Source organism: Chlamydotis macqueenii, chromosome 1 (genome assembly GCF_036417535.1).
Source record: "Chlamydotis macqueenii isolate bChlMac1 chromosome 1, bChlMac1.mat, whole genome shotgun sequence".
Taxonomy (NCBI): Eukaryota; Metazoa; Chordata; class Aves; order Otidiformes; family Otididae; genus Chlamydotis; species Chlamydotis macqueenii.
This window is the reverse complement of record NC_141556.1, coordinates 93927101-93954296: the sequence shown is the minus strand read 5'-3', so window position 1 is coordinate 93954296 and position 27196 is coordinate 93927101. Positions and strand designations below refer to the sequence as shown.

The 27196-nt window shown below is 38.8% G+C and overlaps 2 protein-coding genes across 5 annotated transcripts in view; one reads left to right on the top strand and one right to left on the bottom strand.

Moving 5' to 3' along the window:
• The window catches only part of CMSS1 (cms1 ribosomal small subunit homolog), a 250671-nt gene that overhangs the window by 99406 nt on the left and 124069 nt on the right, over positions 1–27196 (top strand). The window lies entirely within an intron of this gene.
• FILIP1L (filamin A interacting protein 1 like) overlaps positions 1–27196 on the bottom strand; it is a 220060-nt gene that overhangs the window by 97303 nt on the left and 95561 nt on the right. The window contains exon 2 of one of the 3 annotated variants that reach the window (XM_086761808.1): positions 18184–18273. The exons of the other annotated variants lie outside the window; for them this stretch is intronic. The gene's annotated coding sequence lies outside the window, so the exon portion shown is untranslated. The remainder of the gene's footprint in view (positions 1–18183; positions 18274–27196) is intronic. 3 annotated transcript variants of the gene reach the window in all.

Genomic DNA, 27196 nt, shown 5'->3' with positions numbered 1-27196 from the left:
TGCAAGAGAGTTTTTCAGTGGATGTGAAAAAAATGTTACTACAACATCAGGTAGATCTAAGTGTTTGAAGAGTTAAACTCTGCAATGCCATATTATCTGTTCTAAATAAATAAAAAAACCCCATGAATCTTACATTTGTCTGTATGACAGATTTTTATTGGTAAAGTACACTGAAATAAAACTCAGCTGCTCCAATTTCAATTACATGAAATTGCTTTCCAAGTATAGTGTTTTCTCTTTTTATGAGCATAAGTAACAGTTAACGTTATTTAATACAGTGCTTGTGGTTTAATACTTATTATTCAGCTGCTGTAATTTTGGCTCCAGTGTATAATTACTCTGTAATTACAGCGTTATCCAAAGCAAAAACAGGAAATGGTGCTACATGAAAAGAAAATGTTCTTGTCTTAGAAATTGTATATCTAAACTCATCCTTTTTCCTGAATATCTTGTAACTACTGGGCTGTAGACATTAACGTAACAGGATAATTCAGCTCCAATGTAGTTTAAGTACTGTAGTATATATGACTAAGTATATATTTAAATTAAAAAAAAAAAAGAAGCTGTGTAAAGAGAAGTACTAATGGAGCCTAGTTTTCTGTAGGTCTATGCCTATAGAAAGGCAAAGGCAGCAGCTAGTATGGCTGAGTTTCAATCCAGCATTTCAGTTTTTCCTCACTGTAGCTATCTCTCATCTCTTTCTGCAGGCACTGGTTTCCCTGAAATCTGTAGAAATGTCAGTATCTTGCCCCCTCTCTCTGTCTTGTTTGAAATTGGCAGTGGTTTGGGATGGGACTCCAGGACAGACAAAGTGCACAGCCTCATTGCCACAGAGAAACAAGGTCAGGCATTCTTTAGGAAGAATGCACTGGAAACTTCGGTTGACCTTTTCCCAGTATTTCCCAGTCATTAGGATATTCATGAAGCTGAAGGGTGGCATGTTCAGACTTGTGAAACAAATAGGTTTTTAGGTGCTATGTAACATGCTTCTGTAAATCCCACAGGTGATAGCTAAAGTAGGGTATTTGAAGACTTGAGAAAGGGGCTAGCTATAATAATATGCAAGATTGAAAACAGAAAAAACCCCAAACCAAAAGTTTTTAGGGTTTGGATTTCAGGATAGGCCAAATTTTTCTGAATGGGAAGTCACACACCTTCTCTCTACTGAATGTGGGGTGTGGGGTGAGTTTGTTGCGTATTTTTTTTCCAATTTTACTGACGGTTTTTACTGGCTTTTATTTTATGTTTTGCAGGTTATTGATCTGATATAGTTCGTACATTCCTATCTTATTTCTGATTCTTTCACATGAGATCTATGTGCCTCTCAGGTCAATACTAAACTAGACTTACTAAATGAAATCTTACAGAGGCCTTCATCAAGATTAGTATCTCCTTGTGCCAAACACGGTGCAAACATACCTGAAGGTATTGTCTCAGTAGTGGAATTAATTTTGTGCAAGTACATGATAGTTTTGGCAGAGTTTAAAATCCAGGGGAAGTTTCTCAGCGCACAAGGCGCTCTAAATGCTCCATGTGCTTGCTTGTTTTCCAGCTGGCAAGTATGTGCCCTTCGTTCCCCAGGTTGAACGTGCTTGTGGTAAATGGGGAACCTGTAAAAGCAACTATTTCTGACATCCTGACAATGTAAGTTGCTGCCCACACTTCTTTTGCTGTCCTCAGCAGACCTAATGTAGCCACAGTATGAGGTATTGTGTGGTCATCTTAGAAATATTTCAAAGTGAGTTTTGTGATATCGGGTTTTTTTTTTTTTTAATCACTTTTTTTTTTTATAGTGTTCCCACTTCCCAAAACTTCTGTCACCCCAAAATGGGAACATTTAATGTTGTATTTTAATAATCTAAACAGAATTAAAATACTGTCAATTCAATGTTTTCCTTCCAATGTCTTTAGTAGCATGACAGATCTCTTCACTTTATAACTATTTTTTCCAAGTGATAAGAAGCAAAACACAAATACAGTGAAGAGAAGTCTAAAAAGATGTTCACACTAAGACTAAAAAGAAGTTCACACAGTCTGGTGCAATTTTTACATCTCTTACTTAAGTGATTAACTTTCCCTACATATATGCACGTGCACATGGCAGCACCACTTCACTGTGTGTCTGCTATAATGTAATCCTTCCTTTCTGCTGGAAGGTAAATTGACTCTGGCAAAGAAGTACTTGTGACAAACAGTCCTCTTATGTGCCTTTAAACATCCTAGTAATGTGGTATACAGTCATTTTGAAAAGCACTCTATAATCACAACTCTCTAAAGAGAATCTAATTGAAGAACTACAATGTTGTGATATTATTAGCTATAATAGCTGTGGGCAAAAGAGAAGAAACCAATGGTATTTCTTGTATTTCTGTGTGTGTCTCCACACAGACACACATAACATTTTAAAAAATGTATTTGTGTACCAAGTATGTGTTTATGTAATTCTCTTGTGCTTGGTGCAAGTGGCTAATACAAAATAAGTGGGTTTCTATAAGCTTTCAGCTGAAGAGCAGTAGTACACAGAGTTGAAGTATCTTGCTTTTATTTTCAATGAAAAATATATGGTTAGTAAGCAAGGATTATCTAGTACATGTTATCTACTGTTAGTTAATTAGTTACCATGCAGTAATTGCTCCGGATATCCAAGACTCAAACTTCTTAACCCTTGCAGCTATCTCCATTTCCGTTTTACTCTTTTTTTTTTTTTTTTTTTTTTTTAATCTACTTGGTGTTTGCATGGAGTGCCGTATGTCCATGAGTCATGAAATAGGCAGCAGAGACCACAGTGAGGCCTACAGAATAAAAATGTACACCTTCAAAGTGAGTATATATTAATTTTCTTCAAGGGTATTTTTGACAAGCGTAGCTTTGTTGAGACATTTCTTTGTGTGGGTGTGTTCGCCTCAGTGTTGCTTTTCCCCACACATGAAAATAAACCACAGACTTTTAAATATCCTGAGAAAAGTTTCTTCAAAGAAAGATCAAAAGTCTTTACTAACATTTGAGGAAGCTGCATGGCTGCCTCTCTTGTGAACTCATGTCTATGGAGAGCTGGCTAAGACAATCAAGATCATTATTCCGTTGATTTGATCATTTGTGACCTACTTGAAGAGGAGATGCCTTGTTTAGAGAAGGAGGAGGTGGGGGAATCCACAGATGCCCCCTAATTTTACCAATACAGACATGAATAAAATAACTTTGGGAAAAACAACAGAGTTAGTTTTGAACTCTATTTTGTGGGATGCTCTACTTCAAACGATTGTCTTCAGCAGTGCATGTTCAAAAGTTCTGTTTAAGAGTGAGTTGATTGACATTTTTAAATATGCAATTTTGTCTGCTTTTGTGCCTATTGAAGTTACATAAATGTCCGGATATGGCTTTCGGGGCTTCACAGAAATTGTAGATCTGATTTTGTTGGTTGGTTGGTTTTTGTTAGATTCTTCCAAAAATCTCTTTTTGTCTGTTTTTGCATCTAAGCAACATAGAATGTGTATTAGCCAAGCTTTGAAAGTTTGTGAACTTCTTCCTAATCTGGAATTCCCCACCTTTAGACAGCTTTCAGGAAAATAGATTAATTTTAGTTCTTCTTAAGCCCCAAGTTTTCTTTCTTATGTTTATCTTGATGTCTGTTTCCCTTCATGAACTACATCTTTTATACTTCAGACCAATTCTTTACGTGCTGTCTGGTAGCAGAGAGTACTTAACTCATAGAAGCTGTTGAGAATTTCATTGCTCTTTTGAAGGATTATGCTGGTACAAAGCATCTGTGAACAATGCTAGGTAGGACCTCAGCCTTGTATATAAGCCTAGGATTTCTGATTTGTTGGTTTGGGTTTGTTTGTTTTTTCTATTTTTGGTTGGTTGGTTTTTTGTTTGTTACTATTTTAAACCAAAGTTTTTGATACTATCTCCATCAATGGCTATACTGCTATCTAGAAATCAGATCGTAATCTTTTGTTGGTTTATCTGATCAGAACTGATATCACTCAAGTTTATTTTCCTAGATTTCAGGCTTTTCTTTTAGCTGTGGACTGATTTTTTTTCTTATATATCCTAAAGTTGAGATCTTTATTATATTCTGTGATTTGGTACTTTGTGTTCCTATAGTTGGAGAAATACTGAGATTTTCTTTGTATTCTGTAATACAAAACTAGTGTGGTTTAATGTTATTTTCTCATTAGTGACAATACTGAAGTATGTAACAGCAGGCGAACATATTTTTTCTGACTGTGATAATCTTTAGGTGTGCAAGAAATCTGCTCTGGCATTTTCCTCTTCCAACTGCAACTACAAAATAGCAACATGCGGGCAGCCATGGAAGGTTCTCCATTTTTAATATCCAAGAGAAAAATTTCGATAAATAAGATAAATGTCCTAAATAATTATTTCCCAGGACTTTAATGCAAACAAAAATCTCTCTCAGGTCTCCAAGCCCTCTTGCTGTAACCTTTCTATGCAGATTAGACCTAATTTCCTATGGAACAGAGGTTTTAGATTTGGGGTTTTAGTGAAGGGAAACAATGCTGCCGTAAGGGCTAATGGCATGAGCTCGCTCTTCACCTCTGAGCCAGGCATACTGATTGGCAGTGCCCTGCATCCCCCTCATCCAGCCCCACGTGTGCTGCCTGGGGGCTCTTGCCATGGTTCATGGTGAGAAGTTGCATGACTTTGACAAGTGTGCCCTAGGGTCACAAGGTGCTCCTAAGAAATTTTGAAAACTTTAATTTCTAGGCTTTGGTGGAAGTCAATGTTGCATTGGTGTTTTGAATAAAAATATCTTTTTGCTAAAGGAATGTGTGTTTTTGCTCTCTGTTGTTTTGGAGACTTTTTCTTTAGTTTTCTCTGGCTTTTATTATTCTTTCATTTTATTCTGAATTATCTTGATTCTACTTGCTGATTTTGTGGTAGCAGGATTTTTTGAATTGTCTGGTGCATGTTCATCTCCACATAAACGAACACAAGGGAAACATGAGCTTTCAGGCAGACTTTCAAGCCAGCTTTGTAGTTTATTTTTAGATTTTGAGGATTTTTTTTTCATTAAGATTGATTATTGCTTTAAATAAGCCGAAGTAAAATTGCAACTTGAGTGGTGGCTTGAATTTTTTTAATATTGTTCATGTTCATTGGTGACTGTGGCTGTATGTGTCTGCTGGGAAAATGTGAAAAGCACAGAGTCTGAAAAGTAACTGTACACAGTGAAATTAATTTTTGTATGTGTTCAGATTACAGGTTTTACTGGCCATGACATTCGTTATTATTTATTATAATGGCTCAGTTTCGGACCTTCAACTCCCATAGGAATATGCCGTGCTCTGATGACGCAACTTTGGAAAATGCAATAAAAATGCACTGGAAACCAGAGCTTTCTAATAGGAAGTTTCTTAAAAGCAGTGAAGTTAAATTGCCTCCTCACAAAAAAAGGAAGTGGAATGGATGTTGGTGAGCCAGATAGATGTACCTCCTGTGTGTCCCTGGCTTTGTTTTCTTCTGTTTTTTTGTTTGGTTTTTTTTTTTTTTTGGTGGTGGTTTTTTTTTTTTTTTTTTACCCTCCATGTTTGAAATCTGGTCTGGAGGCCGTCATCTGTGTTTTGGCATAGGGAAAAGGGAGAAAACCTGTATATTCCTTTCATTGCTGCATAAGGACCATGCAATTTTGCTACATGAGGTTCATACGTAAAGGCAAATGTTGTTGATTTGTGGCTGCAGCTGTGACTTCACCCTGGTTTTGATTAAACTGTAGCTGAGTCCTTGGGGGAGAAGGTAAGGCACGCTCGAAAGGTGGCTTAGAGCATGTACAGTTGTTTGTTTCTCTGTGGTTTTCCCCTTGTTTAAATAAAATGGCTGTGGCCAGTTGCTAGCCCAGTGGCTAGTGGGAGTTGAGGAAACTGATGCATCTATATGAATATTTTACATGGTTATGATGTTCAGAGAGGTCCTGAGGGAACACTAATGTTTGGATGCCTTCTTCCCTGCTGTTCTAAGGGCTTTTCTGAAAAGCCCAGTTAAACATCTGTTTATCCTTTTGGAAAAAAAATGGTAATTAAAAGTAAGGCAGAACTTTGGTATTACCCAGCTTAGCTGCTTGACATCAGTTGTTCTGGCAGGAGAGTCCTGCCAGAGGCTTTTTTAGGTCTTGGTGACAATTGTAGTGCATTCCTACTGATGTTTTCTTGGCGGCCCAGGACAGGTATGCAGATTTTTAGATGTGTTAAGGAAGGCATGGACAGACAACTGTATATGTTTGCATTTAACATGTTTAAGTGAAGCAATGAGTCATATCCTGCAGGCACAGAGGGCCTCCTTAGAGCTGCTGCCTAGTAAAGTCTTGCTGAAATTATTTTATCTGAAGCTAATATTCAGCTACTGAGAGCACCATGCCTCTTCTGCACATAAATAGTGCTGATTTGTTATACATTAAGTCAGGGGATTAATGCCACTTCTGAAAGTACCTGTGCACCACATCATCTGAATATATCCCCCTAATTCTAGGTTATATAGGTATAGACCTCTCACAAAAAAGACACTTCCTGACAGTACTGACAAACTTCCTGACAAACTTCTGACATATAAGTTAGCTTCTGAACATTTACTTGAGATTAAAAAAAAAAGAAGTCCAAAGCAGCCCCCCATTTGATTTCTGAGTAGTTGTTAAAGGAGTCATTTTATCACACAGCAAGTATGTGTGTAGTGATCGTATGTTCCCACACATTAATAGTATTTACATTCTTTCTCAAAGAGGACAATTTTTCTTAGCGCTCTGTTGCAGTCAATTCTATTTTGAGTGAGTGAATAAATATTTTTAAATTGTTAACAGTAGAGTGGATTTACCTTGATTAAGACGATTCACAGCCCTGAATAATTAGTTGTTCTTGTACATGCAAGCAATTCTACTTGAGGAACAATCACAGATGCTAACTCTTATCTGAAACCAAAATGTTAAGTTTTCTGCTCAAATAAGTTTCTGGAGATAAAATAAAGGAAGGGCTTTTAAATTAAAATCTAGGGAATCTGTCCTGCATCATTTAATACCAAATACCCAGTAAACATCAGAGTGCATATGGTGAATTCTGCGAGCTTTCCTCATGCAGGTAAGCCCATTAAAGTCTGTGGGACTGCATGTGTAGGATTGCAGGGTCGGGGACTATGTTTTGTTATTCTTATTGCTAGTATAACTCTGAGTATATGTATTTTTCCTTTAAGTATAATCTGGCCAGTCTCAGAATCTAGGATTTTTAAAAGTCTGTTGTTAACAGAAGCATATTCATTAATTAAGGAAACAAATCTAGAGAGAATAAGATGTGTTCTCCTTACTTTAAGTTTAGTAATTTTTTTTTCCATATAGCCTTAAAACAGAGGGGGCGGGTGTCAAAAATCCGAAACGGAACTTAAGATTCAGTAGGATAGGAGAGGAAAAGGTATTTTCGTGATACCTGAGAAGTAAAAATGACTGTCCAGTTTGGCTTTTAGCGTTAGAACTGACGGAAAAATAAGGAAGTAAGGAAGAAGAGCATATGTATGGTAACAGTGAGGTAGATTGTGGCTCATAACACTGGTATTAATAATGACTGCAATACCATCTTATCATACACGTTCATCATTACTTTCTTACCTTGCATGAGCCTAAGACAAACTATGTAGGTTTATCCTCAGAGTATTTGCATAATGAGATTGGTTTAGTCATAATTTCAGCTTCATGCAAACAAGAGCTGTAGAGCTGAAACTTACTCATGTCTTTAAGGTTAATTAGTGATTTCTTTAGAATGGAAATGGTTCTGGGCAAATGCTTCAACAGTAAATAGTAGTGCTTAAGCATCAGGAATAGTTTCAGGAAACTAAATCAAATCGGCATTGTTTTAACTTGCCTTTCTACAAATAAGAATTTACTTCTGCTGCCCATCAAGAGAGTGAAGCAAAATCTTCAGTCTTTGCAAATAGCCTTTTGCAAATATATGTTTTAGTTTTAGTGTTGCTTTATTTGAAGAATGTTATTTACAACTTCTTAGTTCCCTGTTAGGTCCTAGACCTTCTTAAGTGCTGCTGTAAAAATTGATAAGGGTGATCGGTCAGAAATCTGATCATCTTTACCTTATCGCATCTGCACTGCATGTTTCAAAATGGAGTTGTTGCTAAGAGGGTGTTATAATGCACTGCATTTCTTCGGGATCTGAAAGATGAGAAACACTTACGGCAAATTCTTGTGGTGTTCTTCATGTATCTCTTAAACCAACATTATCCAAATTGATATCCTTTATGTTCTGTGAGGATTTGTCAGAGATGTGGGGTTTTAAGGACCTGGACTAGATATAATTCAGTTTAGCAAGTTGAACTTGATCCTAAATGATTACTATTTTTCGGGGCCCATAAAAATACTTTGGAGGCTTAGTCAGAACTACAGTAATAAATGCAGTGAGCAAGCTTTGAAAAAAATATTAAGAACAGGATCCTGTGAAGTTATACAGGCCACCTGTGCAAGACGTAACTCTGTGGAGATTTAAGGCTGCTTTCCCAAAGGGCTTGTACAATACTTGTAAGAAATAGCTTTGTCGAATTTGCAGCTGCCTTGTTAAGCATGGGCCCTGGTCGTCTGCTCCCCAGCTTGGCAGGTACAACAAAGGCAGCATTTCAACCATCATCTAACCACTGGAGCGGTGGTGCTTGCCAGCACTGCTCCTAGGGGTACCGTGGGCCTTTGTTGTGCCCCTCGCACTGGGGTGGGCAGATCTGCCTGGCTCCGAATTTGCCGCCGTGCACTGGAGCGCAGAGCACCTCTGCACTTGCTCACCAGCTGCCCCGGGGGCAGTGGGACTGCCTGGCAGGCAAAGGGACAGGAGGAGAATCTGTCAGGAGGGAGGAAAGAAGCCCTTGGCAAAACATGTGTACGATGATTTTGGGGAAGTGACTGCCAACATCGGTGTTTTATCTGTGTTGTACAGAAGCTATGCATGCAGGTGGAACTGGACAGAGCATCTGGAAGCCTGTGAATAACACTGTGCCCTATTGTGGGACACAAATAAGACTCCTATGTATTTGCATATATAAAAATACATATCTTTTAAAATGTATAAGTGTATACATATGCAAACTTACATCCACTGTGAGGATGATGAGACCATGCTGAGACCATGATCCCTTGTAAAAAAAAGGATGATTCTTCATCCAGAATCAGATATCTTAAGACAAATGTTTGCTTTTACGCAGAGGAGCGTGTGGGAAGATTTTCACACTAGCTGTGTGTATGTGCTTAGCCTAGCTGGCTGTGGACAGTGAAGAGGGATGGGCCTGTCAGAGGGCACTTCCACAAATCTGAGTCTGGGTTCCTCCTCAGGAGAAGCCCTTCTTTCTCCATGAGGTGTAGCAAGAGACTGAAGAGACTGGTTAAGTACCTAAGCACTGAGGGATGAAAACTCCTTCCTTCCCTGTTCTGTAGTCTTCCTTCCCAAAGGAATCTCTCAAAGATGTTGAACTGCTTGTTCAGTGCAGCATACCAGAATTTGTTTTGCTGAAGCCCTGAAGAATTGAATTGTAGCAGGAAAATTATTAAAATAGATTGTTTATCAGCCTATTTAATTAGGTGTTTCTGATGATACCTCTAACAAAAAGTCCTGACGTAGTTATTAGTATCTGTTACTCAGTGAAGGCGGCTTGTAGGGGATCCCTCTTCCTTACTCTGGGAATACTTCAGCTCAGTCTCTAGTACTGGTTAGAAACCAGAGAGCTTTAACAAAGCAAGTAAGCTAAGCCAGAAAGCATCATTATACTTTCGTGCAAACATATTTTCCACATTAGATGCAGTTGATCTCCATTAAAATGTCAGGTAGATTACCCATGCCCTGTCTCGTAGGTCTACTAGACCATGATTGTTCAAATGGGAAAGAAAATGTGTAAGACATCATAATTTAGGAAAAATTCATATCCCAAGCAGCACACATGAAGTAAATGAAAATAATTATTTTTCATAACATGGTAATTGGGGGACACTCAGTGTATCAGTTTGCCACAAAACTGAAACAAAGTACTTCCTTGCACAGCACATAGTCAAACCACAGAGGTCAGTGCCACAGGGTATCTCCAAGGCCAGAGGTGGTTGGTGCATTCCGTAAGGAGATTCACAGAGGATCAGTTTGCGTGTGGTAGTTTAGTAGGATGTTCTGGAGGCAGCTTAAATCTTTACATGGCAGCTGAGGGCATGCTAGGAGAAGGATCAGTCTGTTGGTACTACTGTTGCTCTCTTTGCCCAAGCATCTGCTTCTGGCCCTTGTCAAAAAGGTTTTGGAACTACTTCAACCTCTGGCTTTCCTCAAGTATTTATCCTTTAGCACAGGTGAGGCTTTAGACTATTAATTCTCCACTACCTTTTAAAGCTAGGTAGTGAAATACTTTTTGTTGCAATCCACTAATTATTTACAGCAGAGAAAAAGGCTAACTCTGCCTGTGTGATACTTTATATATCAGAAGTTACAGCTGCCACAAGTCATTATTTCCATTGAGAATAGTGATTCATCTTTCCATGAGTCGTCAAGAGATCTCGCAGTGGGAATGAAATTTTAGCTCATGTCACCATTCTGTAAGAGGAAATACATACGGAGACAGGACATTATGTTTGGATACATGTGTTTTCAGTTGAACTGAGTTGTCTTTGAGAACTTTTGTGTCTGAAGTGTTTTGAGTGAATTTAGTGTTTACTTGTCCATGGCTAGCCTTAGCATGGTAGTTGTGGAGGAAGAATACTTGCTCTTATGGAAAAGGCGCACTTCGGCTTAGCCTCTCATATGTGGCTCATTCCTAATCAGGAAAAACAGCTTTTAATGTGTCTTTAGGAGACTTCAGTCTTTCTCCATGCTGTAACTGCTGCTGGTGATGCTATTCCAATCAGTGCTTTAACTGAGAATGCATTTCTGCTGTATTCCTGTCATCTATTTGGAAGAAATTTACCTTACTTTTCTTTAATTGCTTGTCAGAGTGGTCTATTGGAGATGCCACTTACATTGGAAAGGCCTCTTGGGCAAGAGCTAGCCACATCAGCTCTGCCTTCTGCATTACTGTAACTACATATGAAATTCTGGAAAGAACAATAATTTGGAGAAGATGATTTCAAGATCTATATAGCCAACATATCACAAGTTACTTTTCACTTTGATTGTGTCCTTGTGTTAATTTTTTTTTGTTTTTATTTTTCTCTTTGCTTGTGTTTTTAATGCTCGATATACAAACTCAGTAGGGGAGTTGGAATGGAATTTGGAAAAATCTGAAATCCAAATGTCACAGTTATATAAAGAGGATAAATATGCTAATGAACAGCATCTGTATAAACTTGGGGTAACATTGTGCATATTTTCAAGTATTGTATTTCTCATGAAGAGATGTCTTTTATAAGAACGACACTATGAAGGTTGAATCAAAGGACAACATTTTGAGGGATTGTGAAACCGTGTATTGTGACAGGATAGAAGACTTCAACCTTTGCTTTAAGAACTTAATTTTGTTGCACTATTTGTCCCAAGTTCTAGTCTTCAGGAGTCAGGACGCTGACATCCTTAAAATGATTTTCACAACTTAAGCTTGGTTGCTGGAGAATCTCTCTTCCTAGTGCAGAACCCTTAGCTTTGTGCAACCGCGGAAGCGATGACAGTCAGAGGAGTGCTGTGAGAATGTTTTCAATCGCCTTTATCTTTCAGTGCTTCCTGCAGCACACTATGGCTTAGGCAATGGTTGCGGTAAGAGGCAATTAAATTTATGTAGAGACCAAGTCGATTTGACATGTTTTTTAACCAAGTGTTTATTAGTTGAAATAATCTTGGGCGTTTTTTGGCATAATTTACGTTTGAGTGGGAACTTGACTCATTGTCAGAAGTCTGTATGTATTTGAGCATGTTAAGCTGATGTTACCAAATGGAACCGTGGGAGGCTTTTGGCTTGTGTTTATGGAGTATAAACCAAAGCTCTTACCTTGCTGCCTCAAGAGCCACAAAAATATTAATAGAAGTCAGAGATGCAAGAAAAAAATGTATTCCATATAGCCTGTCAGTTTGCCAGTACTAGCTTTTTCCTTGGGTTACTTTCCACTATTTTGTTCCATCTAGTTTGGGGTATCACGGGGAACAAGATTTCCCCTGCATTCCTTTGGAAATTATTTTGCAGGCCTCATAAGACTCTGTTGAAGCTTCTCCCTTGTTTAAATTTCCTGATCCTTAGATTTCCAGAACAGAACCTGCACCCAAACTGTTAGGAGTTGCCTTTCTGTTAGATTTGGCAAAAAGATTCAGATTTCCTTCTTGCTGCTCTCTGCTTTTGTTCAACAGAGTGAGCCAGTGAATATTTGCATGCCTCAAACTACAAGTGTTTTAGGGTAGGTTAGCTCAGAATCACAGCATGTTAGCTCAGAATCACAGAATTATCAAGATTGGAAAAGACCTAAAAGATCATCCAGTCCAACCATCACCAATGCTTCTCAGCTAAATCATATCCCTCAACACAAAATCCAAACGTTTCTTGAACACCCCCATGGTCAGTGACTCCACTACCTCCCTGGGCAGTGCATTCCAGTGCCTGACTACCCTTTCCGAGAAGTAATATTTCCTAATGTCCAGCCTGAATCTCCGCTGGCGCAGCTTGAAACCATTGCCTCTAGTTCTATCACTGTCTACACGAGAGAAAAGGCCGGCCCCTAGCTCACTACAACCTCCCTTCAGGAAGTTATAGAGAGCTATAAGGTCTCCCCTGAGCCTCCTCTTCTCCAGACTGAACAATCCCAGCTCCCTCAGCCGCTCCTCATAAGGCCTGTGCTCCAGACCCCTCACCAGCTTCGTAGCCCGCCTCTGAACGCGTTCCAGGGCCTCAATGTCTTTCTTTCAGTGAGGGGCCCAAAACTGAACACAGTACTCGAGGTGCGGCCTCACCAGTGCCGAGTACAGGGGGACAATTACCTCCCTGTTCCTGCTAGTAACACTGTTTTTGATGCAAGCCAGGATGCCGTTGGCCTTCTTGGCCACCCAGGCACACTGTCGGCTCACGCTCAGCCAAGCATCAATCAGTACCCCCAGGTCCGTTTCCTCCACACAGTCCTCCAGCCACTCCGCCCCAAGCCTATGGCGCTGCCGGGGGTTGTTGTGGCCGAAGTGCAGGACTCGGCATTTGGTCTTGTTGAACCTCATCCCATTGGCTTCAGCCCAGCTCTCCAGCCTGTCCAGATCCCTCTGGAGGGCCTCGCTACCCCCAGGCAGATCCACACTCCCAGCCAATTCGGTGTCATCTGCGAACTTACTGAGGATGCACTCGATGCCCTCATCCAGATCATCAGTAAAGGTATTGAAGAGGACAGGCCCCAGCACCGACCTCTGGGGAACACCACTTGTGACCGGTAGGCAGCTGGATTTAACTCCATTCACCACCACTCTCTGAGCCCGGCCCTCCAGCCAGCTCCTTACCCAGCCAAGAGTGTACCCATCCAAGCCATGGGAATACCACCAGGTGTGGTGGTACTCTCTGCTGAAGGGTTCTGTGAATATTTTAAATCAACCTCATGTATCAGGTGAAGTAGCTTGTAACTGTTAGTTTCTTTCATTGTATTTTATTTTGTTTCTCTCAGACTAGATTTTCTGCACAGTGTAGGTGTCTCTTAGATCTTTCTAACTGGTTTTCATCTGCCTGACCCCTTTCCTCTTTAACACAAAGATCCTTCTGCATAAGCCTTACAACAGGCACATGAAAAGGCCGATTGTAGGCACTTAAAGCTAGATTAAGATGAAGTCAATGATTCATCAGTAAGTAAATGCTAAAATTAATAATTTAAACTGCTTGTAAGATTGGACAGTTTCTCCCTACTTCATCAAAGATAGCTTGTCCCTAAATAACATGTTGCTTGTGTCTCAGCAGTTAGGTGCCAACATGTATAGCACACAAGGCAAGCTCATGTGAGTTGTTGTTTGAGCCTGCAGGAACATGGTAGCTTTTGCAATTGTTTCAAAACACAAAATGTTTCTGATCTATTATTATTTAATTAGCTCCCTATATTTTTAATAACATATATATATTAAAAAGCCAGTCAATATATATTTACCCTAATCATTATAGCTATGGAAAAAAAAAAAAGACATTGAGGGCAACTGAAAACCAAATGTAAACAATGGTATATGTATTTTAATTTTTGGCTTTGGGAAGTATTTTCTTGATTCCTAAGATGTAGTAAGTCTTGTTTGCCCTCTAATGCGGAGAATGTAAGCTAATAGAAACTGCAAGGTTTTGACTTGGTGCACTCTTATGCTAAAACAACAAAGATAAATTTGCTGATAAACATGTAATTCTCAAAAGTTGATTCTTTTAAGTTTCTGGTGCTGGAAAGGCAGGAAGGCTTCACCCTTCCACAAGGTTTCTGAAACAGCTTCTTCCTAAATGAATTTTTAATACCTGTTCAGAAATTCAGGCTAGAAGAAGTCATCTGACAACTTGTAAATGCTGGGTTGAAGCTCTGGGAGTCCTATGCTGTACATTCCCTGTTACCTGTGTGCTCTGCCTATTTGCATGTAGATCTTGCTGCTTCATCATCTCATTTTCAGAAATCTATTATCTTCAGTTTAGAGGAGAAGGGAGGGGAAAAGTCTATGAAAATGGACAATTTTGCCTATTTAGCTAGAGATGTTTTAGTTGAGCTTTGTCAACTCACGTGCTTTCTTGTGGCTGAGATACTGATTTTGTTCAAATGCCAGAAATAGCTGAATACAGTGTGACTCCTTACTCTGCTTTCCACAAAACTTAACTGATTTTTGACTCAAAGTTGTTCTATCCATTAAAATATTGACTTTAAATGTATGTAATGATGAATTCATTTGAAATTTTTTTTTTTTTTTTTGGGAACAGCAGTTTTTCCTTACTCAAGTCCATGTCTCTCCTACCTGCACTAAATCGTGTATTTTAAAATCTAGCAAAAAATAAACAAAATAAAGCCCCAGTTCTATTAATATGATGCTACATAATGATATCAGCCTAAAGCTTAAAGGAAGCATGCCCTAGCTATCTTGCTAATTATCTATGCTCCTTAGGCCTTTAAATGTAGTATCCTAACATGCTGCTTGCATCTGATGTTTTTGTTTATGACTTGGGGGAAAAAACCCAACTTGGTTTCATCTCACCTCTGTTACACCAAGTTCAGCTTTCAGACCTTTTCAATTAGTTGTCCGTAACTACAGAATCGTAGGCTTTTATAAAGGAACTACTTGTTTGGTATTGCTGGTTATCAGACCTTAACTCATCCAGAAAGCCGGACTGTCCTTTGCCAGATGCAAACAGAGCTTCGAGGCAACCTGCAGTTCTATGCTGAGACCTGGCTAGTTTAAAAGAAAGGGAACAGGAAGAGGTCTTCTGCTGACAGTGAGGATGCCAGTTGGCATTAAGAATTTCTTTATTCTGTAGCAGTGTAATAGTTATTGCAGCACATCTTGGTACAGTGTTATGAGGCTATAACTTGATTCTTGAGCCAGATAAAGTGTTTGGAAATTGCTTACTTTTGCATTTGCCTTTGTGTTTTACTTGATTTTTCATGTAGGCAAAATTGAGCTAATTTCTTGTGTGTTGACTTTGCTTCTCAGCCTTTAGCTTGCGTTATTGTGGACAACAAGGTACACAGTGGCAGCTGCTTTTTGAAAAGTTGCCATTTGGAAGGAAGCAGAGAGGACTGCCCTGCGGACCTGCGTGCACATACGTAATGTATTACATGTGGGTACGCCCTACCTCAGGTGGGGACAGAAACAGCCAAAGGCATACAGAGGTTTTTTTGCAAGACAGAATCAGTTTTGTGAAAGATTTTTTTTTTCATTTCTTTTTTTTTTTTTTCAAATTGAATTTGTAAATGCTTTCTTAGATCTGGTATGCCCTCTGAAGTGTTACAGAACGATAACAGATGAGCTAAGTTGCTTGCTGCCAAAACCCTACAAAGTGTGACTGGTACGCAGCCTGAGGAGGAACGCTGCTCTCTTAAAACGATGCCAACCTTTATATTGTAAGTAAATCATTGTTTAAATTGTGAAATCATCACAGTATCCTTAGAACAAGATGTGCACTAGGTTCACTGTACAAAAAAGGGGAGGATGTGTGTGACACCTGTGAACACATAGTGAAAAAGGAAAGTAAGCAACTGTAGAAGTCGCGTCTTATCAGGACATTTGTGCCGGATGATCACAGTCTCTTTGTTTCTCATCAGTCTCATAACTGAGCCTTTTTAAAACATACTCTGCACTCCCAGCTGCTGTTCTCTCACAGCTTCTTCTGGTTCCTGAGTTGGAGAGATTGCGGTGTGGCGCAGAGCTATTCTCCCTGTCCCCTCAAGAGCTCTTACACAGTGTGTCAACAAGCAGCAAAGAAACTTTGGTGTGGTGATGTCTGTATCATCTTAAAGCTTCTCAAACAGAAATGGTAGCCATGCAGCTCAGCAAACAGATTAGGAGTAAATTTACACCATAAGTGGAACTTGCTTCTCGATTTAAAAAAAAATTTAACACATTAAGTTTTACACAAGTAAAGTTTGTATGCCAGATGTCAGTCTGCATCATTATGGCTCTGTCTGTCCTCCCACAGCCAGTATAACATGGGTGCGAGTTTTGGCTCGTTTAATGGAAATACGGGCATGATTGATACAGACCAAATTTTTGCTACTGAAAGATTCATTCATACACAGAGCTCATGCTAGTGATTATGTGAATACAGCTTCATAAATGAATTTTAAAGGTTTCTGACAGTCCACCTGACCTGAGACAGTTAGTTTTAAAACATCAGTTAAGTTTTGTGAGGGTGTTGGGGATGGAAGTTTGTTGTGTCGCTCTACAACTAAGTTCTGTGCTAATTCCGAGTACTCTTTGTTGCTTGTACAGGTTTAGTTCAGCTTTATTGGTCCTACTGAGCAACTGGACAGTTTTATTTGCTGAGAGTCAGCCAAGTGTGTGTCTGTGGGAGAATGCTGATAAACCTTACTATTTTAAACCTGTCTGTCTGTCTGCTGTTATTCAAGCACAATGTCTCCCTCTCTTTGCATAAATGATGCTGTCTTGCCTCTCCAGGTCTGTTTGGGCCTGGCTACTGCAAAGGTGGTACCACTTGTAAATCACACATTACGCGACACGTTCGTGTTCTTCTTATTTTTGCTCACCTGCAAAGCTTTGTCTTTTATTTCTCTCCGTTAAGCACTTTGAGAGTATTTGGTACACAGGTTCCTGTACACCCTGAAATGTCGTTATTCTTCCAGTGTTCCTGGAAGGCTACAATGTCTGTTTCAGTGGCGCAGTTAAGGAGTTCAGGACTTGTGGAGTTTCAAAGAAATGCCAAAGAGCTGCTCTAAAGTTTCCCTGCAATCCTAGCTGACCTCATTCTTGTCAGACAACAGTGATAATACCCAAAATCGGGTGCAAGACAGGAAGTGTTTCAGGAAGGTGTGTGTTTCATGCAAAGACATCAGAAATGCGCGCTCTCCCAGGGCCACTTACTGTAAGATCCATATTAATTTAAATGGAGTGGTGAAATTCCAGAATGTGTTTACAGAAATAGTATTTCAGTCCGAAAAAACCCATTGCTTGTTGTTCTAGCGTGCAGATGGCAAAAGCAGACGAGTTAACTGCTGTATATATTTGATGTAATGACACTGCTGGCTATATGAAGCTACATTTTAAGCATCTAGAGGATTCACAGACTTTTTTGATAGTTTTGTTTGCTATTTTTAAGGGAGGGGCTTTAACTTGAAAAAGTGGTACAGGAGAAATATAAATCTACCTACAATGTTTTTACATTTACTTTACATTCAAAGACTGGTTTGATATCTAACAAGCTTTTAGTTAATTTAATTAACTAAGAGACTTCTCAAGTAAGCAGAACAAATTTCTCTTCTCTCCTACCCCCACCCCACCACTGCATTCTATGACTTAGAATTTAAAAGAATTGGATAAATAGAACAGTGCCCACTATGTGTAGGAGATGTGAGAACGTCTCCCAAATTTTTGCCAAGAGAGCAGGAATGCTTTGTTTTTTAAAAGATCTAACATTTTTTACTAGGTAGTCTACCAAGTTATCTGTAAAAAGTGTCATATATGTACAGGTTCCTACTATTTTCGTCTTATTGAAAAATTCATGAGAAATGAGCTTAAGTTTTGTTTATATTTTTCAGTAACAACCACTTAAAAACATGCAAATAAAAATAATTCCTACCAGTTCAGATCTCTTCTGCTGACAGTTAAGGATATTTTTCCTAAATTTCCTCTTGGTTTTGTCAAGAATTGTCTCTCTTGTAGTATAAATCTGCAATAAAATTTGAAAGTCCATTATGATTTTTTTTAACAAGCATAAGTAAATATTGTTTCAGAGACTTCTTTTTATTTCAGAGGTCCTTATTTCAGCATTAACTTGATAAATTTGCATAAAATAATTTACTGAGAGTTAAACTAGATCTAGTAAAGATTTTACCATTCAAAAAGTTGTACATTAATAATATCCTCTTCTGAGTAACTGTTTTGAAGTCTAGCAGATGCCTGTAAGAATAGTAAAATAAAACACTGCTATTTAATCTCTGGTTTTTCTGTCATTTCAAGATTTGTTTCTTTTGTACTTTTTTTTCTGTATTCTCCTGTAGTTTCAAAAATATTCACTTGCATTGGTAGGAAGTGAGCAAATTCTAGCTGCTAGGAGTTACATAGAGAATTTCCTCTTTAGGAATTCACCGGTTCGGGAAGCTAGGTCACCTATCTCAAAGGACCCTTTGAAAAATGTACCCCACAGCCAGACAGCTGCAGGAGAAGGAAGAATGCCACAGTATTCATGTTGAATGGTATACTAGCAACAGTTTGTCTTCTTTACGGAGATGTGACCAAGGAGCTCAGGTGAGGTGCAAGAGGAGATGAAGGCAGGCTACTTGTGAGGAAGACCTGAGTGAAACTGAAGTCAGCCCTACCGTGTGCTGAGAAATGAAACTAGTATGATCTGTGGTTTTAGAAGATGATCCAAGGACATAACAGAAGAGAAAGAGAAGGAAAATGGGATTCTTTGGACACAGGATGGCATTTTTTGTTATTTGCTGGTAGCAACCCATTTAATATATACAGAGTTGTTTCAAGCTGAATTATATTTTATATTTGCCTGCTATTTCTGGACATTATTGCCAAGAGTGAAAACCACATAATATCTTTCTAGTATTAAACCATCTATTACTGATAGATAATGACAGGGTAGAGGGAGAAGGCACCAGTTAGTCTGGGTTAGCTCATGTGTTCTGGATAACTCTTTCTTGAACTCTCAGATTTCTAAACTTCTACCAAGCTATGTTGATTTCCCACTGCTTTATGGACATGATGAATTGTCTCCTCTCCTATGTCAATGTCAGGTAATTTCAAGTACTCCCATGATAGTCTTCCTTATACTTTTTCAGGTAACGTGCATTTGATCACTTTTCTATTAACTATTATAGTAAGATAAAAAATACCATAATGGCTTTAATAACACCTCTTTACAAAAGAAGCATTTTTGAGTTTTACAGATGCCCTGTGTTCCCACTTAAATTTTATGTATTTTTGCTTTTTAACATTACAGGCACTAGAATTTGGATCTGTAGTGGCTTTCTGATTTAAGCTCCTAATTTTTGCTGGGGAAGCATGGAATTTAGGCTTTAAAGTCAAGAAGGGCTAACCTTTTGAGAAGCTTTCTGTAATTACTAAATAGTTACTGATGAAGTCACAGGAGAGAGATAAAACCAGAATCATGCTTTACTAATTGTTGGTTAAAACAATTTGACTCCATTAGGAAAGTTTCCGTGAAATGCTGTGTAAATATGCATCTTACAAAGTCATCTAGCAATGTAAGATGTGGGAAAGGATGTCAATCCATCAATCTGTCTCCTTGACTTTTCAAGATGATTTATCACAGAGCATATAATTAACCTGTTGTCTTGTAACCATGAAGTTAAATGTGTTATTTAGGTTTTTTGTTTGTTTTCCTTCAAGTATATTGGGTTAGTTTTGACTAGTAACAAGATGTATATAAGGAAATTCTGTGCTTCTGCTTCAAAGAAGAGGAAAAAAAAAAACTCCTGATTTTCAGTATAGCACATTTAGATGCTTTATAGTCCTTTTTGGTCTTGAGTCAGAGCAAGGGCTATTAAGACAGTACTGGATGTGAATTGGTGCACTTGTTAGCAGCGACTTGTCCAATATGCTAAATCCCCAAGGAAATTATTGCTAGATCTCTGGGATTTCTTGTTAGGATTCAGCCCTACAAGCAGGGGGAAAGGAAACTTTTTACATAGCTTTCACAAATACTTAAGTCATACTATGATAATGTAATGCCTCTTGACACATTGTCATAGTATTGTATTTAAGAACCAAATAGCTCTTTAGTATTTTAAGTCACTCTTGGAGTAATGGTTTGCAGCAAGTTTAATTTTTGGCTCTCTGTTGCTTTTCTGGCAACTGTAGAGAGGTCTGTTCTGTGTCTGACCCGAATCCAAAATGTAGTGGGTTTCTTTTCAGTTCAGTTCATAATTCCTGCCAGGTCCATAACTATACCTTTTTGATCTCATAGTATTCTGGTCTTTCCCCTTAATCTTGAGGCATCCAGCTGAAGCACTCTTGTAGGCACTTACCTCCCCATGAAATACATAGAAGAATTTGGCACCTGACTTAGTAATCTTGAAAGAAACTAAAACCTAACTGTTGTGACTGTCCCCTTCAAAGGCTGTTCCATGGTGCACATGGAATATCAAGGAAGACAATGTCTTACTGCTTAGAAAGCTCTGTTTGAAAAATCCATCCATTTGGTAGTGAAAATATTAGGCCTTCTTAATTGATTTTATTTTTTAATCATTCTAGCTAAGGAATTGATATTTTTGTTGAATTCTTGTTTTAAGCTTTGTGGTACTGAGCTATTTAGGGTGAATAATTGAGAGAAGACCTGGCACAGATGGGTTGAAGGCATCAATTTTGTGAGTAGTTACATGTGAATGTAGAAATGCTCAAAATCACGACACACTGCTGTCTCTTGCATTCTCTTGGAATGACACCTACATATACATTAATAAACAAGCTGAAATACTGAAGTATATAGGGTGCATGCAACTCCTGCTTCCTAATTGTGGCAAAGGTAGGTAGTGTTTCAAAGGAGCAGGGCTATATTTAAGATGGTTAGACATACCTTCCCTTGAATTAATAGGGTAAAATATCCAAGTTGTCACCTCTCTCCCCATTTATAGCATATTTATGGGCTCTTTTAGTAGTAATTGTACAAACCTCTGTTGACCAGTATTTCCTTCCCATAGTTTTACAATTCGTTTAAGAAAACCATTTGCATTGCACCAGTGGCAGTTTGGTAGGAGTTGTTTGTGCTCTGCTCTGCCTCGCTGCCCTTCATTGGAAGGGTACAACTTGATGTTTCTGAGCCTGTTTCTGCTCTGCTAAAAGGGGATAGCCATGTTGTCCTGCTTTGGTAGGACACCCTTCTGATCAAGAGGTGAAAGAGCAGATACGGCCTTCTTTTTAATGTTCCTTTCCAAGAGAACTTGAATACAAGCTGCACGAAGGCCTGCAGTCTCTGAAGGAGATTTAAGGCAATCCTGCTAGGATTTGATTCTGCAACTGAGTCATTTCAGCCAGTTTTTTGACCTGTTAATAAGCCTTTGTCCCACTACTGCTGTTGCCTTTTGTTATGGTTGTTACATTCCTCTGGATTCTCTATAGCCATTGTCTGTTTTGTTTCTTTGTCTTTTTCTTCAGTAGGGATAGGTTTTTAAGTTGGCAGAGATATCCAATTCAGTTCCCACCACTGGAAAACTGTGTATTTACACAGGGCACATAACAGCCGTGCAAGCTCCGCTGCGTGCTGCCGTGGGGAAGGTGCAGCTTCCCAGATGAGGTATCCCTGCTGCGTGTTCCCATCTCGGGAGCCTCGCTGCAGTAGGTGTGCAGCCTATGTGGGTTGTGGGCATTCCTCCTCCTTGTCTTTCTAGGGCCTGTGCTGGCACAGTGCACGTGGATGTTACTTCCAAGTTGTGAGTCAATTTTTGAGACCCTTTTTAGATGTGGACCTGGAAGGAAGCAGTGCCACAGGGCAAGGAATAGGGAAAGGTCTCTGAGGACCAGATGAGTGCTGTGGAATAGTCAAGAATGTAGAAAGCTCGTTTCACCCTTTCAAGTGTGTGTAGAGGCATATGCAGTCTCACCCCGTGGGACAGACACGTTACATATTTGAAAGAGTTTCTGGGAGCTTTGGCTTTCGGTTGAGTGTGCGTGGGTCATTTGGAACAGAATGATGGCTTTCTCTGAGGGGACAAAGGTCAGTTTAAAATTCTTAGGTGTACTATGTAATGCAAATTATTGGCAGATTTGGAAGATATCCTTGAAATCTTCATCAGGGAAGAAGGCCTTTTTTTCCAAAAGAAAGCTATGGATGGAGAGTGGGAAGAGTATTTGCTAGATATGTCTGAAATGTGTTTGTTTTAAAAGGCACCATTAGATTAGGCGTAAACAGTGAGCCTGGTCTATATTCCTCAGGGCAGGGGAAGGAGGACTGTTGTTTATCACAGTGCAGGTTTTCCCCAGGGTGCTCATACACGCTGTGGAATATGCATTAAGCTGTTGCCATTGTATCCCGAAATCTTTTCGTTGGTTTCAGAAAGTCTTAAATTAAAAAAGAACAAACTAGACACCCCACTCCTCCCAAAATAAACCAAAGTTTGAAACTGTCCTTAACACCTTTGCTGAACGAAGTGCAAACAGATCACACTTACCAACCTACTGCTTTCTGGCAAACCCTATTTATCTACATAGGGACTCTTCTGACAGATTTTTCACTGTTGCCCACATAATCTTTAGCTGACCTTCAAAAACTGATGAGAAAGGGAAGAGTCATAAGGTAGATTTCTGCCTATTTCAGATTTAGGATTACTAGTGTTTTTCTGCATATGACATTGAAGAACTGTCAGGGACAAAACAAGTGTTTTGATTCTCTCAAGTCAATGTTGATTCAAGAGCAAGAAGCCAGGAAAGGGACATGCACATTTGTGTAAGTTGAGAAAATCTTCAAAACTTTTTGAGTTAAATTTTAATGAGAAACATAGGCCTACTCTCATGGCACAATGGAGAAGCTTTCAAAATTGATATCAGAAGATAAATGTTGTATTTTCTTTGTTATTTGGCATTCCATTAATATTTTGATGTATTGTCTTAACATTTTGTCTGTAAAATTAGTAATATGTTGTAAGTTACTTTTAATACTGAGAAAGGGATACTGTGAATAATCAGCAAGAACAAAATGATTAGCAGTTTTTATTTGAGGTGGCACATTTAGGTATCAGTAGCTCATGTGCAGCCATTGTAGTGGCTCGAAGACAAAGGAGGAGATAAAGAAGTCTTCTCTGACTTTGCTTTTCAATTTTGAGAGCTTTGCTTTATGATGGAAAGTAGACGTGCAACCCTGTGGTTTTGAGTCGTGAAGCTAAAATTAATTTGTCGGTTCACAGGATTGACACTAAGGTAAAATGAAAGTGAGGGAAAAAGGAGTATTCTGTGGGAGGAAACATTAAGAAAATAGGCAGCCTAGTTAGGAAGACTTAGAAGCAGATGAAGTCATGAGAACCTGAACAAAACCCCATAAGCAGTGTGATTTCCATATGCTTAGAGAGACTTCACCACATGTTTGCTGTGGGTGCTCTTCTGAGAATTGCTGCTGTGAAGTGGCTCTTGCGGACTTTTTAAATGCGACTGGTGCTGCACCGCTTGCAAGTTTTGGGTGGTAATTTTCTTTGCTTCAAGAAACTTAAGGATAATTTCATTCTACTTTTAAAGTAATCTACAGGGGGGTTTATTTGATTTAGGGTGAACGGAAGTGATCTGCCCTTCCTTTAAAGGACCATTAATTTTGAGATGTTTAAGGTGACATAACCATATACAATAGCCACATTTATTAAAGGGACTATTATCAATCTAGAGTGAGTAATAATTTTAAAAAGAAATTCTGAAATTTTACTCTTTTTTTTCTTCCCCCAGTGTTTCCTCTGGTCGTTCTTACTTTAGTCAAGTAACCAAGATTCTGGAACATGAATCTCTCCTAACAGTACACTTTGTACTTACTGTGTAATTGATTCACAATTGCACACTCTAAAAGATCTTAAAAAACATCTAGACTAGTGTGGAAATTATGTAACTGTGATGAAAACTTCAAAGGAAAGCTTGGGAGTTTTTTTCTTCTTTGCTTTGTTTAGGTACATGTTCGGGCTGGTTCTTTATCTGTGTGCTCTTGCATGTCCTTCGTATTTGTACTCTCAGCAACTGGTTCATCAGGAACTTTTAACGAAGTATGCAATCTCATGGTGGGAAGATAGCCTTTTTTTTGGGGGGGGGGGGTGTTCTTTTTCCTAGTTTTCTTGTTCTTCTAGGATGTGATTCAAACGAAAATGAAGTTTAGGTTGGTCTTTCCTTTTTTGACCTGCCAAAGTGTTTGTTCTCTTAGCGTTGCTCTGCTCCCTGTAAATCAGACATTCTTCTCGGGCTGCGTCAGGTTACTAATGACATGATTAATGCAGGAAGGGTAGAGAAGGATGACGTAGTGGCTCATGCAAAGTTTACCTGAGAATTATCTCTAGCTCTCTACTGTTTAGTGTCTGAATGAGTCATGGCCTGAAGCCCTGCCATTCCCTGTTCTTCAGCTGGGCAAGATCACACTTACCTCATTCTATGTATGCATTTCTCCCTTTCCTGCCAGATCTGATTAGGAGCACTTTTGTTTTAAACTCTGTGTTTATGAAACATTAAATACACTTTTTACAGATAGCTGACCATAATGCTAAATGAAATGCACCTTTAGATATCTGTGGTCCAGGCAGCTTTAGAAACTTTCTCTGTCCTTAAGTGAATTCTGATTTTTATCAGCTGAAGTCTTTTTGATGTTCATGGGTTTAACAGTGATAGTGTTATGACATAAGTAAGCTTTGCAGCAGGATCATGAGTCAGTTGCTGTCTGTCAGTAAAGCCTCCTGTATTTGCACAAATTTGCACGTGTATTTGCACAAATACAAGCTTACAAAATATGGTTGTCAAGTTTGTGATGCTGCCTCCAGTTTTGGAATTTCCTTGAGCTGCAGGTACAACTGTTCCTGTCAAATTTGGTGTACCTATTGAATCCTTAACGAAGTAGCTGGGAAATTGATATTATTGATCAAGTAAACATGTAAGCCTGTTCTCTGATACACTTTGAAATCTTGGTCATTCCCTTATTGTGGGCTGACTGACTGGACCTTTTTTGTACCTGAAAATCAGTATTTGTTCTGCTATTTGTGTATGTGTATACTTCATCTACAGGTTCCTCATAGACTGTCTGTATTGATGTTCCACTAAACTTGCTAGAAAGTGTGCTGTCAAATGTTTTCAAGACTCTCTTAGGAGATCAGAATGAAGACACATCAGAATTCACAAGAAACACTGATTATTCTTTCAAGATTCTTTTGTTTTCTCTGTAAAACTGTCACAAAGTCTTTGCCATCCTTCAGGATTTCAGCTTCCCTCAACTAAAACTGTCTTCTTTTCTATGTGTATGCTGCTCAGTCTGGGTTATCTTGTGCAAAAAGTGCTTAATATTTAACAGTAGAAGGTTATGCTGAAAACAAGCTATCATTTTCCAGCCAGCTCATATCTTGCAACCTGCCAAAGCCTGTATCAGGAACACGATGTGTGGGGGAAAAGTTCTAAAATGATAGACAGGAAAATGTCTTGTGGGAAACCTAAAATGCCATGAGACTCGTTCTGTTAGCAAAGAATGTTTTTACAAGCACAGCATCATTCCCCTTACTCTTTGACATTTTCAAAAATGAAAGCTTGAGAGTCTAACATTTGTGTAGAATGTAAACAGCCTTATTAGTTAGATAAGTGACATTTCTTGGAAATAACATTTCCTTAAGAGAAAAGAATGGTTAAAGTTAATAATTAGCCAGAAGAAAACCCCCAACTTATTTCTGTAGGGCATACCTCTCAACTACTTCTAATAAAGGCCATACTGATGCCCGAGATAAAATTTTATATGTGCTTTTTGATACATTTTGCAAACATATCTTAAAGAAAAACAAACTCATCCCATAATCTACTAGTCTTAAAAGATGCACCAGATGAGTAAATTCTTAATGTAAACGTTTAATTAAAAAATCTTGGGGAAAAATAAAAAGTTCTCTAAGGCAACAGGCAGCACATTTTGCATACATTGCAGTATATGCTAATGGATTAATGATTATAATTACATAGATGCCTGACTGGCGATGGCAAAAGTTCATGTTCAGCTTGATGTTGTCTGTATTTCATTTTGCTTCTTTTAAAGGAACTGTTTACATAAAAGAGTAACATAGATTTTATTCAGTGAGTCAGTTGTTTAAGCAAAAATCAAGCATATTGTTTGACACGTGCCTTTATGTAAGCTGTGTATCTAGAATTTGTCTTTGAATTTGAGCGGTGAAATGGTATTTCTGGCTTTTGTTTTCTTCTGGTTAAATAGCCAGCGCCTTGACTGCAGAACTGATTTTTTGCTTTTCTTCTGAACCCCTCTTCTTTTGTGCTTTCAACTAGAAAACTAATCAAAGCAAGCTTAAAAGTTTCTTTTTCAGAATTGAAAGGGACTGAATGAAGTAGAAGTAAAAAAGAAACAGTTTTTAAAAAACTTCTCTAAAGCCTGTACCTTCGCTTCTCCTACGGATTTATGAGGCAGGACATTGCCCACTCTCCAGTTCACATCAAGTTGTAGCTGTCTCTTGCAACTCAAAGCAGCAGTCTGCGGAGGGAGAGAGAGAGCACTCCGTTCGGCTCCTTGGCTCCATCAAACTCCTGAGTCCAGTGGAAGCTCTGATTGAGGAAGGGGCCAGGAGGCAGGAAACAGATGTTAACAGCAGAGTCATGGCTCAGGTGGCCTGATAACAAGTGCACCGAGCCAAAATAACTAAGTAGGTTAAACGGCCAGAACTAGGGCTCATAGCCTTATTTATTGGACTACTTAAATCTAGATATACCTAAGGATTGAAGTGATTTTTGCACATGCTTTTCTTTGGTTGGCATTTGTGGTGTGTTGTCCAGCTTCAGTTGGCTTGTCTGATAATGCTGCAGGTCACTGTTTGTTTCTATATGCAGCTAGATAACTTTCTCCAGATGCTTTGTATGGTCTTTTTTTTTGTACTTCAGTAGTTTTTATCTTGTATTTGGCCAAA